This window comes from Andrena cerasifolii, chromosome 7 (genome assembly GCF_050908995.1).
Source record: "Andrena cerasifolii isolate SP2316 chromosome 7, iyAndCera1_principal, whole genome shotgun sequence".
Classification (NCBI taxonomy): domain Eukaryota; kingdom Metazoa; phylum Arthropoda; class Insecta; order Hymenoptera; family Andrenidae; genus Andrena; species Andrena cerasifolii.
The window spans coordinates 4,090,102-4,106,693 of record NC_135124.1 but is presented as its reverse complement, the minus strand read 5'-3'; the positions used below and the strand labels follow the sequence as shown (position 1 = coordinate 4,106,693).

The following is a 16,592-nucleotide window of genomic DNA, read 5'->3' as shown; positions in this document are numbered from 1 at the left end:
ATGTAGATTACATAAACATATGATATAATAATCTAAAATATAACAAATACTCAACTTGGACACCGTGCAAACTAATAATAATAAACACATTTGAATTTTCAAATTCGTTTCTTATTTTAAATACGAAATTGCCGATAACGTAGGGTAGATTCGGACCAAAATTGTAACGTTCGCACGCGTTCATCTCACTGAAAACGTATGCCAGCTCTAAACAATGACTTAAAATAATTGACGGGCTATTGCGGTAGGTGCGGGGGAGATGGGCGAGGTACTACGAACGATCGAAATGCTCATTTCTATGACGATGTCAGAAATATGGACTAAATTCTTATTTTGATCCGATTCGCCTCGGTCGACCCTAATGAATACTCCAATCGTGACATCAAAAAAACAATAAGCAGAAATGGTGCATTTATTGGGGAATGAGAAAGCCAGTAAACATTCCATTCTTACGGCGTTCTTTTGCAATAACGAATGCACCGAATATTGCCAGTTCTTTGTTTTACCCTGTTTCATTGCACTTCACAATTAGAACAATCTCCTCGACGTCCATTCCATTTGGCGGTCCCTGCAAAACTGATAGGTATCGAGTCGCCCGGTCTGGTCGCTTCGTTTGGTTGTCCAATTTCTAGTCTCTCGGTGACCATGTTGCCAGGGACTGGTCGACAGTGCGTAAAGGGACATCCAGACGCTGATACATGTTGCAGTGAAACACTGAGGCATGCCTCGTGATGCAGGTTTCAAGACTCTTGCATCTTGCTCGCGCACCTAGCTGAGGTAAATGTCCTAATACCTGGACACGTCCCAGTACCTGGATACTAGTGTAAATAATACTGTTTATTACATTTAATATTCGCTTTATCCATAAAAGAACTATTTTATTCAATTATTCGGATATTTAATAAAATATATTCATGTACATGTTTTTTTTAGTAAACTTCTAACACTTGTAATACATTTTCTTGAACTCTCCAGTTTACACCATTTTAGTATTGCTCTTATCTGATTTGCTAAACAGTCTCTACTTTTTGTTAAGCGAATATTATTAATAATGTTTAGTATATTGGTACAACTAATACATTTTTAGAAAAATGGTACCTCGTAGAATTCTTTATTGATTGGAAGATTAAAATTAATGTTTATATTAGTTTTTTATTCTCGTGTCTATCTACTGGTACAGTGAAATCTCAGAACGGCCTTAAACCTGACCATGTGTGCAAACTGTGAAATAAGTAAGAGTTATTGTTGAAACAATATTAAAATCGTTATTTAACACCTTAGCAATTATTACTTTGTATTCTTGTTATTTTGTTTTAATGATAATATTCGATTCAATATTCATGTGTAAAATTCGGGTGTCACACACGAATAAACATAACCTTAAATTTAGTCATTCAGTAATAGATTGCATTTACTCAAGTTTGTTTACAGATTGGAATAAATTATTTATACAGAAAAAATATGCGAGTAGGAAAAACTATTGTGTTGTCTTTTTTTTATTTAATTTCCCGAGAAAATATCCAAATTGCTGTTATTTTATCATGTGTCCAGGTAATGGGACAGTAAAATCGGGACATACTAGTTAAGCTGTCCAGGTATTGGGCCATTGTAAGGACTATGAATTTTCAATATTTTACAAAATTATTCAATTCAATAACATGTTGGTTTTTTTTTTAAATCATAAAGTACGCGCAGTGCCCCATGTAATTGCAAAATCGTTTTTATATAAATCGACTTGTGTAACTGCAAAATTCTCAATCGCGAAATTTCCGCCGTACCTTAAATATCCAGGTATTGGGACATTTACCTTAGTGGGACTCCGATTCCTATACGGTAGCCCGAACCGTCCGCCGTATGAGAGTTAAGGTGCAAATCCAGAATGAGACAAAAATATCGTGTCTCACAGGAGACTTTAACTTCATGAGACAATTTGTTCACTACTTTATTATTTTTCAATTATTTTGTCATTAATCTCATGAAATTAGACTATCATGAGACAAGTTTCAAGATATATTTTCAAAAATCTCATCCCCCACGACTATCTCCATTATTTACATTTAGTTGTTGCTGAGATTTTTGTCTCATGATAGAAGTCTCATGTAAACCCACATCGGGGATTCGCACCTTCAAAGCAGGCTCGTGCGCAACTTCTACCGCTCACATCTAAGCCTACACGGAGAGCAAGCAATTCTTGGACACCAACCGTACTCAGACAGTGTAAGGGACAACCAAAGTGAACCGTGTAAATTCGCCTTTAGGCGGTCCCATAACTTTAGTTCGCTTTTTCACTGTGTGAGTGCGGTAGGTGTCCACGAATTACTTGCACTCCGCGTATATCACCTTCATTTTTCCTCTGCCGAAAGTTTCCAATCTATCCGAGTTCACGTATTCCTGGTTTCTCAAGAATATCACACCTATTCCCGCTACACACCTTGCCTCACTAAAGTATTCTCGCAGGGAATCCGCGCCTCAGAGTTGCGGCTAGCAGAGGCTAGGTACTGTGAGCGTTGTGAGAATCAAATTGTCAAAGTGCGCAAGAAAAGCAGAGGAAGAACAAAATGAGATAGAGCGAGGTATACTGGCATCTTACAGTTAGGCCGTCTAGCAACAAATGTTGTGTTGCCGTAAAGTAGAGTGATCGCCAACTCGACTCGGACGCTAACTTCGTACAGTGACGCGGGGCATGTGGCTGCGAGCTATGCTAACACGGTGTCACGATGAAATTCGTTAATTAAAGCTACACCGGCCGGGGCTTGACATGCTTTGAGCGTAGCAGCTGATAAAGAGGCGAGGTTCCGGTCGATGTAAAGGCGGTAAACGTGCATGGCCGAAAATGCATGACCCAAATTATCAACACGTGACCCCCTATATCACGACAGATTGGGCATTTAGTGTGGGGCAACCCGCAGCATTTTCAGAACGAACCGCGGGCATTAGTTTCCTGGTGTGGGTTCATTTAAGGACAGGGCTTAATAAATTATTGTAGTGTGGATACCCGCTTATCTAATCACTGCAACCGCTAGGTGTAATTAAAACGGACAGCAAGAGGTGCTAGTAGGGTCACTGACTTCGACCAAACTTTTTCCAGTAAAACTAGAGTGGAAGTAAGCAAGCATTCAGGGCGTTTCGTAATGGGTGGTCTAACCGACAGTGTAGTGATTAGGGATTCTAATACCGGTAAACCGGTAATTCGATAAACTACATATAACAATATATAGCACGTATATGGGTACAATAATTCCTTCGACATCAACCACGAAAGAAAAACTTAAATTACTAATAAAGGCGAAAACCGAAGTATCTCATGAAGACCAACGCTGATCCAAAAGAAAATTGAAAATCTGAATCAAGTCATCGAAAAAGAATTGACGTATTTTCAGGAAGAAAAAGTAAGGGGAATATATGAGAATATATGAAAAATGATACTTCTTTTCTATTAATTGGTCCAAAAGAACTGATTTCCTTGTGGAAAGGTGGATAAGCTGCCAAATATGTGGCAAATGGGCTCATTTCTCCTGTGTTGCTGTAGGAGATGAGGACGACGAAGCCATACATGTGTGGCTCCTCTGTCAACCCAATAAATAATTACTTTATATATATACTTTATTTATATTGTTTTTCAATTGGTACCCCATCTTACCCCACCCGTGGGGCAAGATGGGGAGAAACGACTTTTTCTGAGTTTTTGTATTTATTCCATTGAAATCTGTAAAACTTAGGTTGATTCACAGTTAAACTGCAAGACTTATTACCAAAGAATGGTTCAGACATAAAATTGATTAGTTGATTATGAAAATCTGTGTTTCATTCACCATCAAACCTTAACTACCCCGTCTTGCCCCACCTTCCCCTACTAATCATATAAAATAGGAAAAAAAAATTTTTTTTCAATTTAAAACCACATGGCATAACAAAATCATTGTTACATTGAAATTGTATGGCGACATCTGTATGCAGCAATGGACTAAACTTGGTTGGTCCATCGTTGCTCTATGAAGGAATATGAAATTGGTTGCGAAGAGGAGGTTATGGTCTGGGTAGTCTCATGTATGCTGTCAGCGAAAGTGTTGAACTGTTACCTGTTTCTTCAAAATGTATAGTAATTATCAGAAACCATAAATATTAGGTTGTTGCAAATGAAATGGCCGTTTTCTGCAATGTAAACTCCTCGGCTTTGTAGTTCAGCTCTTCTCCGTGCAGATGGCGTTGTACTTGTATCATTTGGAGAGTACATGTCTCACGCGTGATTTGGCGTGTATAATTTCTGTTATATCGCGCAGTATACGTAATTACAAAACCGTTTTAACTGATCATGGAAAAGAAGGAAATTCGAATAATTTACTTGTAGGAGTTGAAACTTGGTCACAGTGCGGCTGAGGCAACGCGGAATATGAATACTGCTTTCGGCAATGGTGCTGCAAGTGATCGGACCACTAGGCGTTGGTTCGAATAATTTCGTTCTGGTGATACAGACCTCGAAACTATGCCTCGCGGGCATAAGCCAACATTTAGCAAAAACACTATTTTGAAAGACATGGTTGAAGAGGATTCACGCCTATCTGTCCGGGAAGTCGCAGTGAGAACGAATATTCACTATTCAACTGTTTCCCGACATCTACAGGCCATGGGGAAAGTAAAAAAGCTGGACAAATGGGTCCCACGTGAACTTATTGAAAACAAATAAAATCCGCCGCTTGGGGATCAGTTCTTCTTCGTTTTCTCGTCATAATAATGAAGGCATAGACTAATTATTACTTGTGACGAGAAACGGATTCTTTATGACAATCGAAGACGTTCTGCACAGTGGTTGGATGCAGACAGTGTTGCCAACTCAGATTTTTTAAAATCCGTAGAGAAGAGTAAAACTTTCCGTAGAATTCCGTAGATCCCCCTTTGAAAAATCCGTTGATCTATGGATTTTCTTCGTAACTGCTAATTATTACATGTATGAAAGAAGCTAATTCCCTTGCTCATGGAAACCGTCCTTTCCCAAATTCTTTCTAGAAATCTTATATTTCGACCCTCCCCTAACATCCTCTTAAAATTATTGTCACAACAAAATTTCACTAGTTACGAAAAAAGTTCACGTGGCAAAGTTGTGAAATCGACTTTTACTAATTCCACTTCAGTACAACAGCTATTCCCAAAAATAATGTTTCCCCGAAAGTGGTTTTCGCCAAAGACCTTCGTCCCAACGTATTAGTGAAAATTAGTGAAAATTCTGAAATAAATAATATATGTTATATATTGAATAATACATAATTAATACTGGAATAAAATTAACTCACTTTCAAATTCTAAATAAATCGTTCTCTCACTCTCAACGTTTCGAGTGTCTCGTTGCAAGTCGTAAGATGAGAAAATTGGTTAATTCTTCTGTTTCGTTTTAATAGATCATTGGTTGCATATTTTTGTGGAAGGGGGAGATTCTATTACAGGACCAATGAACAAAAAATGTGTGATGAAAAAAAGTGATTCTTTTGCTGATTATAAGTTACTAACTCATGAAAAAGGTAAAAAATCCCTAGATTTCAACTTACAATCCGTAGATCCGTAGATACAGTACAAAATCCGTAGATATACGGGAAAATCCGTAGAGTTGGCAACACTGGATGCAGATGAAGCCCCAAAACATACGCCGAAACCGAACCTTCATCCGCGAAAGATTTTGATGTGTTTATGGTGGTCAGCAAGGAGTGCTGTTGCATTTTTCATTTTTGAAACGAGGTGAAACCATAAATTCAGACAAATACTGTCAAGAAATTGATATCATGCATGAAAAACTGCGTATTCAACAGCCGGCATTGGTCAATAGACGTGGTGTGTTATTGCTTCATGTTAATGCTCGACCACACACTGCAAAAACAAACCTTTAAAAAGTTAACAGAATTGAAGTGCGAAGTTCTCCCTCACTCTCCTTATTCTCCTGACCTATCACCTACAGACTATCATTTTTTCAAGCACCTAGATAGCTTTTTGATTGGAAAAGTGTTTCGAGAAGAAATGGATGTAAAAACTGCATTCGCTGAATTTATTGCCTCTCGTGCTCTGGATTTCTCTCAGAAGGGCATTGCTGCACTTATTCCGCGTTGGGAGAAGTGTATTAAAGTCGATGGTGACTATTTGGATTGATGGAATACGTATTAGGTTTGTGAAATAAAAGTTTAAATTAAAAAATCAGAAACGGCCATTTCATTTGCAACAACCTAGTAGAGGAAATAGTAGGTAATATTTCTGTTACTAATATCATTAAATAGCACTTTACAAATTTCGCAGAAGTGTTTTATACAAATGAGTCTGATGCAACGCGAGTTCAGCCCTCGAAACAGAGGAAAATAATATTACAAAGAAAATATAGCTGTTGACAATGGGTCGTTTGTAAACAGCCCGCATCCCCCTTTATCAGAAATAAACTGCATAACCAAAGGGAAAAAAGGTATTAGGAACCAGCAGAGTTGGATGTGTAATATAAGAAAACAGAAACATGTAACTGGCCAGGAATATATTAATCATAATGGAAATCTTGTACCCAAGAAAGAATGAAATATTTCTTACTATCCTGTAGTTTAAAGTTTAAATTGAATAAGTTTCTCGAAATATACAGTTTTCCACTGCACTTTGCCTGAATTTATGCAGACAAATAACCTTTCGTAGCAATAAGAAGACTTTACAACAATGGAGTCAATATGTGCCAGTTGAATAAACTCCATTCTGCCAGTTGAATAAACATTATATGGAAAACCTTATGAGAATGTGTGGGTACAAAAGGATTCAGTTCACTTCAAACCCTGAAAACTAAATTCCCAATACTAGAACCTAATCCAATAACTCCTGTACAATAGGTAAGGGTCTCAAATCTATCTTAAATGGCTGTAAAATCCTGAAAGTCCCTAAAATATGATTTTCCATTAGAATAAATATTGTAAAAATGAATGGCAAATTCCACTTTGTCCTATTGTCAAATTGTCATCGAGTCTGAATGGAAGAAGTGAAATACATTCTTTTATTTTTTTACTCTACCTGTATTTAAAAGCTGAATTCCAGTACCAAACATTGAAAAGGTTTAATTTGCTCTAAATCAAATAAAAATCCAAATTTGCAATGAAGTTTTGAAAAACGTCTGTATTTTTCCTATCGAGTCCTGTGCTGGTTTCGTGAGCTTTTATAACATCCCTCCGTCGCAAAACTTTAACAACAAAAATAGCAGGAGTCAAATACCTGAGGAACTGGATCTCGTCGAAATCTGGTTTTGTATCATTTTATTTTTAGTTTGCAAATACCGTAGCGAGGCAGAAGACAGAGAAGACGTTGAGAATAATTTACGTCACTTCTAAATCTGGTTACGTTGACAGAATCGTGCAGTTGAATGTATCGATCTTTACCTAGCCATGTTCTGATCATCGTTTACTGTGATCCAATCAATTTTCAGCACCGAGCCTTGGAATACTAAACCGTTAATTTCTCTAGTTTTTCTAGTCGCGGTGGCGCAATGAATGCACGTGACGCTTAAATGATGATGATATATCGCGACATGGACTTATAATCAATTGACGCGGAGAGTTCACGAGGTTCGGGTCATCGGTTTGGCTGAAATTTTTCAGACAGCTAAAGTAGTGGGCAGCATGTAAAACTATGCGTTAAATTAAACGCATCAAGTGTATAACTCAAGAGCTCGCGAGATAATGGTGTTCAGTCCTGTTCTTTTCTTCAGAACCTCAGTACGAGTATACCCCGTGCGTAAAAAAAGCATACATATGCATCAGCGCCGTCCAGCGGTGGGATCCCTCACGTGCCTAGTTCTCCTTCCAACCGCTCCGTCCCCACGCAATATTCGCGAGGAAACTAAGTAGCATTGCCTCGTGTGGCGACGTGTGTCACCAATCACGCGTCATGTGTAGCGTCATGCGTAAATAGTCGCCTCTTTAGCCGCTAAAGTTTAGCGTGGCGCGGTATCCCTGACGACGCGGACGGGAGTGGGAGGATCCCAAAGGTCTGGCGAGCCCTAGCTTGGGCAGCGTTGATATACAATTACGTTTTAATTATTATTTCCACGATTAGTTAGGAAGGTACGTCAACACGACGACACTTTTGTGTCTGGATCAAGTGTATACGACATTCAAAAAAATTTCCGGAAGATTGGAAACTGCCTAGAGCAGTCTGCGACTAGCTCTAGCAGCTAGCTCTAGCTAGACACAAAAGACCCTTGAGCTAGTCACAAAAGTGTCGTCGTGTAGACGTACCTGCATGCCTAGGAGATGCAAAGGAGATTAGAGACAACAATAACGATTGGACAGCATATTAATATAAAAGCGCTGCAGTACCAAAGAGAAGGTATACCAAGAGGCGACACTTCGAGCGGTATCTTTGAAGTTCTTCGTTTGCTTGTCCCTTTAAATTGGTTGTATAAGGCAGCTGTATATCTTCGTCTTACTATCGCCTCTTGTTAATCCCGTCGCATTCCCACTACCGCATGGACATTTAAATTGGTTGTGGATTTCGTTTCTCTCTAAAACTGGTTTCTTCGTCAGAGTGTCGCCTCTTGGTATACCTTCTCTTTGGTAGTACTACACTGCAATCCATATAAGAGCATACCGACACCCCTACCGATTTGCGACCGATCTGCGCAGCTCCCACTATTACCCACGGTTTGAACCGCACGCGATTGGTCGTGGTGGTTTCCAAGGAATAACTGGTACATCCCAAACGTGGGACCTGACTGTTCTCAACGTAAACAACGTCCCGCACGAAAAGTTAGCAGAGAGAGTCGAGGGCCGTGCGACGGAGAAAAGCATAGGCGGTTAAGCGGGGAGTCAGGCGTAGCAACGCCTCCCGAGGGTCGTACCTGCGCGAAACAGGTATGCTCTAATGTGGAATGCAGAGTAAGTAGGTAGAATATATATAATTTTTTACACTTTATTATAATAAGCAGTTTTGAAATTATGCCGCCCACCCTCTTCTTAAGGTACGTCTACACGACGACACTTTTGTGTCTAGATCAAGTGTCTTTTATGTCTAGGTAGAGCTAGTTGCAGTGTCTTCAGTCTAGCTCTAGCTGCAACTCCCGCGTCGATAGGTCGAATTCAGTGTCGCGGACTGATCTAGGCAGTTTCCAATCTTCCGGAAATTTTTTCGAGTACCGTATACACTTGATCTAGGCACAAAACTGTCGTCACGTAGACGTACCTTTAGATTATGTCAACGGCGTGTGGCTCCGGGACTACAGCTGAGGCCAGAGGTGCCACGCTTTTGACAAGAGTCTCGCAAACCGAATTGAGGAGTGATATTACAAAAGGGCATATTTCCACATAGAAACAATTTTTAATAGCCGCAAGAAACTGTGGTACCTACGTTTATTAAAAAAAAACTCGTTTGTTTTATTAGTACACGTACAGTTTATTCCTTCATCTGATAGCGATAATATTTTAAATTCAGCGACATTCGGGAATCGCTGATCTCGGGAATTTTCGCAATTCTCGACCCTATTCTGCGATCTTAAAACGTTTGTAGCTCGGAGCAACGTTAACCGATTTTGATGAAATTTTAGGCACGTATACAACTTACTGCAATCTACAAACGGGTTCTTTTAACTTTCATTACAAGCTCACAAAAAAGTTTAAAAATCGACCATTACTATTCTTTTCGCTATTCCAACCAAATACATTTTTTTCAAAACGATGAAACGCGTCAGTTAGCAAACTAATCCTTCTAGCTTCTGAAAAAAACTCAAGTTGTTTGGACCAATTCTAAAAAAGTTATGCGATTTTAAAAAGTGTCCGAATATAATGCGAGCCACTGTACACAGTCCGCATGAGTACCGATCCTATCCATGGTATCGCCCGAACATGTCTACGCTGACAATCAGTAGGTACGATCCGAGCGTGCTCGCTTTGATGTCCGGCAACGAACGAAATGGCCCGAGCAGCTCGGCGAATGCTCGGTTCGCGTTCGGTACACTGTAAACATCCACGACATGTTTGCTTCCTCGATGCTCATGCGATGCTGATTCGGGGGAGATGCTCACATGAATACACAGCTTTGGATGAGCACGTAAAGGTGGGTCCTCATCAGCGAACAGTTCGCGAACACTGTTCGCAAACAATGTTCGCAAGTTGTTCTCAAACTTTTTATAAGCATTGCTCGTGTAAAGGTGCGTCCTTATCAGCGAACAGTTCGCGAACAGGAAATTCAATTCCCATACTGTTCGTGAACAGTTCGCGAACGCAGATGCAGCGAGATTTCTCAAGTTCTACTTTACCAATCGCTTTGAAACTTTATAGCTATCTTTGTTATAACGCTTATTAGGCATTGACGATCCAACATTTTAAATTTTTTTACTATTATTCAAAATATAAACAAAAAGGTCACACACTTTTGTCGAAATTTGACCACTATTTTTAAAACATCTGCCATTTTGTCAATTTTCGCAAAAATTGAAATGTTGGATCGTCAATGCCTAGGAAATATATTATAGTTTATAACATTTTTAAGGTTTTTGATACAGTTCATCCGATTTCTCAGAATCCGGCCCACCAGTTCACCATCCCGAAAAAAGGACATTTTAAATGGCGACATTGCACGGCGTACAAATGCTATTTTGTAAATGTTATACGCTTTTCTTATAGTTCATAATATAGTGAACCAAAATACAAAAACTTTTATTAATCGATTGTTTACTTTTCTTATTATCGTCGTCTAAAAATCGTCTGCATTCTTGGCCCGTTACTGTGTCCTAACCCCTTAAGAATAGAAGGCCTGCACTCGCTAACAAAAGAGGGGTTGCTTTCCACCGCGACAACACTTGCAGATATCGCGACTCACAAAAGTCTATAATTTGTATGAGAAAATAACTAGATAGTTACCGTATTTTTCTGCTTGACAACATCATTTGTTTCGATTGTTGCAAAATGGTTTAAATAATGGAGAAGGCAAATAGTTGTAAGTTTGTAATAAACAAGATAAGATGGAGTTTCATGCAAATGGAAAAAATGAATCGAATGTTACAATACCGTGCAGAATAAGCGAGCAAAACGGCCGAATTTTTGTATAGATCGAAAAAAATAATTACTGATTATTCTCTGGTATTAGAATTAATTTCAATACATGCCCTCGTTTACTCCACAACTTTCCACTTTTTCGAACACGAATGTAGTACCAATTTTTCGTTTCCAGACCCTATTAATAGAATATGTAATTTTATAAATGTTATATGCGATTGTATTTATTTCTTCTCGAAATTTGTTCATTCGTTTAAGTTAGGTGTTCAACAAACGGCTGTTAATCTCATTAATTATGGCAAAGATTTGCTTTTTAATTCTCTAAAATCTCTACATCGTTGTATCCGATACTTGTTTCTCTTATTATCAAACATTTCTCCCTTCTACAAAATAGAGCTAAATTTCCGTAAATTAAATAAATAAATAACGTCTAAAACGCGATTCAGTAAAGTTCTAGCATCATTTCGTGCCATGAACAAAAAAAAACGTCAGTGCGAAATAAGAAACAATAAATATAACACGCTATCAAAATACACCGATTTCAGAGGTATTGGAATTCGATTTGCTCGACATACAGATTCATTTACAAAGAACTGCACACTAGGGCGGAGCGATACTATATAAGCGAAAAATTAAATTTGAATTTTCAGTTGACCTGGATGCGGGATAGTTGTCTTTTGATTAACCAAACACAACTGTACACAAATTTTTGGAAGAATATTCATGTCTGCAGGTTCCTTTTTCTCCTAAAAATGTAAAAAATAAAATTCACGTTGTGAATTTTTCTCTTAAAAATGTAAAAAAATAAGACTCACATTGTGAAATTTTCTCTCAAAAATGTAAAAAATACGATTCACATAGTGAATTTTTACATTTTTAAGAGAAAAAGGAACCTGCACACATGAATATTTTTCCAAATTTTTTTTACAGTTGTGTTTGGTTAATCAAAAGACAACTATCCCGCACTCAGGTCAACTGAAAATTCAAATTTAAATTTTCGCCTATATAATATCGCTTCGCCCTACTGCACACCCTTTTTCCCACAGTAGGGAATTATGAAGGAAACATGGAGAGCGAAAAAAATTTGAATCATAAATAGGACAATTATTTCTCAAAAAATAAATCAGAATTGTATAATCAACTGCTTTCGAATAAAGCAGTGATTTTAATAAGTAGAACTGGCAAATATGCCAATGGTGTCTGTGATTGATTAATTATACGAGTTCAGTGCACATGCAGAATAATTTATCCCAACAGACAATGAGCAGAAGAGGGTGCAGGTAAATCCAAAACTATCACAATATTAGTACCTATATTGTAATTGACAACCACTCTCCCTTGAAAGAATATTATAAAACTGCATTACACGTATAATCAAGAAAGAGGGAATCACTGTACTTGGCGTCTACAGTGAAATTTCATTAAAGTTCAAGTAATTTTCCACAGAGGCATAGGTACGTTCAACGAATATGCACAACTAATAATATACAAGAAAAGAGAAATGAACTCCCAATTTAAGGATGAATTACAATCTTACCCAAAAGTTAATCAATTTCTCAGATATTAATAAAGCTTTTTTCTGTGATGAGAACTCGTCAGAAATAGCAATGGTGTATTTTTATCGCAAATTCAGTTGAATTCGCTCTTACTTTTTATTTCATTCTGTCAGTTTATTGAATATTTGATCTTTTACCATAAACTTGTTAGTTGGAATGTACCTGAAAGCGCAAGTTTTCGTGTCATTTTCGTTCATTTAAAAAAAAAACTATCAAATCAATTGTCCGGAATTTTTTTGACAATTTTGTTCAGTGTTTGATCTTTCTGCACACAAGATGTCAAAAACTGGGGCCCATTATTTCACTTTTAATTTTGTAGTTATATCTCTCGATATTTCATTTTCCCATAAGTTAAATAATTTAAGTTTTTAAATTATTTCGGTAGTTTTACTGAATCAATTTTTCTAAAATTTTAGAGGGGGTTTTAGTATTGCATAAATATTAATTCCTCTAATTTTCAAAGGATTTCGCTTATTTTTAATGTTACTGAAGTTCGTCCTTAAATATTTTCTCCATCTACGTCAGATTCCAAATTCCCGAACGTTCTATACGTGCACCGGACGCAGCCATTGAATTGGGAGCATACACATTATATTGAACACTTTACAATACATTCCTCTTGAAATTAAATTACATCTTCAGGTCAGGCATAATAGCAGCTACGCTGAGCCTCGCCCATTCCGCTAATTATTTGCTATACTAATTCGCTAAACAATTATGTTATTGCTTCTGTATCTTGTGGGGAATAAAGACGATTTATTATTATTATCATTATCATCTATTCTCCTAATTTTTATTCCAGACCACATCTGGTTGTAGCAGGATTTTCATAATGTATGTGCTTCAAGATAGGTCTGCATCTTAAAGATAATTCAAGAGGTAGACGTATTAGTCTGCGCCTTAAAGATGATAAACGAGGCAGACGCGTTAGCCTGCGTAGCGTTCGAAACGCGGAAGAGGGGGCACATTGTACACAGGTACGGAGGCACAGCTGATAGAGGACCAACGGATTGGCGCGAAGACAGCGAATGGGAGACGGAAAATGCACGACAGGAATTATCGACGCGCGCTGCTCGAGTAATACAGTGTTGTCCCGTTAAGAGTACAGGTCCTCCGTTCCGTTAAGAGAACATTTCTATCCCCGTTGCTTGTTTCGTAGCCGCCGCGCCGAGAGACTGAGACCGAGCGAGAGGGCACGCGATAGCGATAAGCCATAAATATCGTTCGAGATAGCGGCGACACCGTATCACCGAAAGAAGGTGGCAAAGGCGAAAGGCGAGCCTAGTAGCACAGGCGTTTCGTTATGAGAACGCCTTGATCCACGAGCGGCGTCCTTACAACGGGACACCACTGTATCGCTATACGAGAGCTCTGCGATCAAGGTCGCGAACGAGGGTCTTCCACTACATATATATATATATATATGCTTAGGAAGTCGATGGACATGCTTAAAGACGCCGCTCTGCTGATCCTTACTTATTCTTCGCTCTAAAGAAACCCCGTCCGCTGCAAGGGAGAACGAATCAATAAAACATGAAAAAAATAGCGATCGACGAAAGGGCGCTCCTGAACGTCAGCGAAATCCGTTGAATATTTCAATGTACCGGAAATACTCGGCACAACGTTTCATCCGTGGAAACGCGAAAGCGAGATAGTCCTGGATTCCGACAGGAAAGGGCAGCATCGATAAGTCTCGGGGTGCGCGGCTCTGTAATCGAATTTCTGTCAGTTCGCTGTCAAATATTCGTCGGTCACTTCGGACGGCACGTAACTGTCACGCAACTCTCGGGGCAGCCCCTCTGGCCCGTGAGTTTTCAGTCGAATTTACGTGACAGTGACGAATTCGATTATCCTTGCAGAGGGGAATGAGAGTCGGAGGATGTTTCGGACAGGGGCCAGCTCCGATTCAACCGCGTAGAGCTACGTCTACGATGGTGCAGCAGGCTCCATGGGATTTCCATGGTGGACACCACAAGAACGAAGGAGAAAGCGAGACGGAGCGAACCGCGTGCTTAGTCGCGCCGACGCATCGTTTGCAGCTCACTCACCTGCGAATCGTCCGCTTATCAGTGCGGCCAAAGCTGGACTAAAATGCAGGCCCAGGTACTCGGCAGGTCTCCTGTCCTTTGGTTTGTGTCCCGAACGCGAGCTCCCTTGATTCTCCTTGTGCCTCTCGTCTTCACTTAGACGGTCACTTTACCTACGATAAAAACGTCACCTCCGTTCTATCGTTCCCGAGCTGGTCTCGTGAGCGCAGCTCCGAGGGAAAACCCGCCAAGACGCCCGAGCGTTTCGTCGCATTCGTGCACGAACAGTAACTGGCGGCCTCGTCATCGGAGCGATCAGTACGGCACCTGAGCGCGCGTGCAATCCAGCCGAGCGACTTACGCAGCGACCAATAGGAGCGCAACCTACCTGCTACCGCGCACGCGTACTGCCGCCACCGCGTGGCGGCAGTTTTCGAACGCCCTGTTTATGAAATACTTGTATTTATTACACTGTAATAATAATTCTCTTCCTTCACCTTATTCGTGTATCTCTGATCTGCATCGGGGCAGACATCGGTTTTTGTAAATGAAGCACATTTATTTAAAATGTTATAAACAGTGATTGTGAGAACTGTCAATCATAAATTTATTATGTTTGAATTATATTTACATAATTTTATTTAGGAAGAGTGCGTTTTATTATGTAATTTGTGGCTTAAAAGTGTATTATAGTCAATGGAAACATAAGTTCGTTGTTATAGTATGATTTATATGGTGTCGGTAATATCAATTGCTTCTTTGGGAAAGTAAAACAATTTTTATACCCTGCTCTATAAATGTTTGTATGCGGATCGATGCTGTAATTAATGACATGTCAAATGGTATCCATGAAATAATTTGTATGTAGTAAGTTTCTGGTTTCTTAACCTGCATTTAGGCTGTTACAAATACCTACGATTTGCTGTCAGATGGCAGCTGCAGTTTCGTTCTTCTCAATTTGTAATAGCACAGACGAGGTATGGGATAGACCTATCACCCAATGCATTTTTCTGTAACGGGTTTGTGAGGTTCCAGGACCCCAATACCATTTTAGTGTCACAAGCAACGTTACCGGCGAAGTCTGGAAACAGATTGTAACGCTACGCGTGGTAGGAATTAGAATTCAGCACGGGTAAAAATAAGTCACTCGAGACCCGCGATTTACAAATGTTTCTGTTAGAGTAACAATTTAAAAATCGTCTTATGAACATATTTCGTTCAACGGAAAAGAACGGAGGAAGAAAATAAAACGATATCACATTCGTCTTTTAACCTTGCTGTCTTATTCCGGTTTATTTAACGCAAAACAAATTTATTTAACATACAAATTTATATAAACAACAACATTATTTGTGGAAGACATGCTTTCATGATGTAACGTGGAATACCTCGCAAAGGAATTGTAACTTTGTATATTTCAATAAAATGCTGAAGCAGAGAGGACTTTAAAAATTGTGAAAAACTCAACAGTTCCAGTATCTCGCTGAAATATTCCAACTTGCACTTATTCTTCCATCTTAACACTATATTCGTATTCTGGGGTTCGGTAGGAACAATCGAACAACATTTTAAGTTACATATTTTATTCTTACATTCTACCATAGTATTGCAAGTTAAAGAAATTCTTATATACGACTAGAATATTTGACAATCGCAGCCATCGGCTCGGTTCTCACCGATTACCAGGTCTCACCGCGAGGAGGTTGCTGCGCTTGGAGACCCGTAGAGAGATAGATGGAATCAAAGTTCCATCGATCTCCCTGTACATGAAGCCTACTAAACCAAAGAGATGGATGGAAACAAAGTTGGAAAATCTAGGGAACTGCCAAGCAATCACTCGATTAAAAGAAATTCAGGAAAGAAGGAAAGGCGAAGGGTAAGCATGAAACAAGTATTGGACGGCGCAGTTCCTACCACCCTGCTGTCCAAGTCGAAAGGGAAAAGCGCTCGGCGCCTCCCAGACGATTCCTGTTGCTCCGATGTGACTCGTCAGGAGCAAACACTTGACCTGACTC

General features: G+C 39.2%; 1 protein-coding gene across 1 annotated transcript in view; it reads right to left on the bottom strand.

Moving 5' to 3' along the window:
* Positions 1-14,881, bottom strand: part of Gdap2 (ganglioside induced differentiation associated protein 2) — a 127,551-nt gene extending 112,670 nt beyond the window's left edge. Inside the window, exon 1 of the mRNA XM_076817066.1 lies at positions 14,599-14,881. The gene's annotated coding sequence lies outside the window, so the exon portion shown is untranslated. The remainder of the gene's footprint in view (positions 1-14,598) is intronic.
* Positions 14,882-16,592: the final 1,711 nt, after the last annotated feature.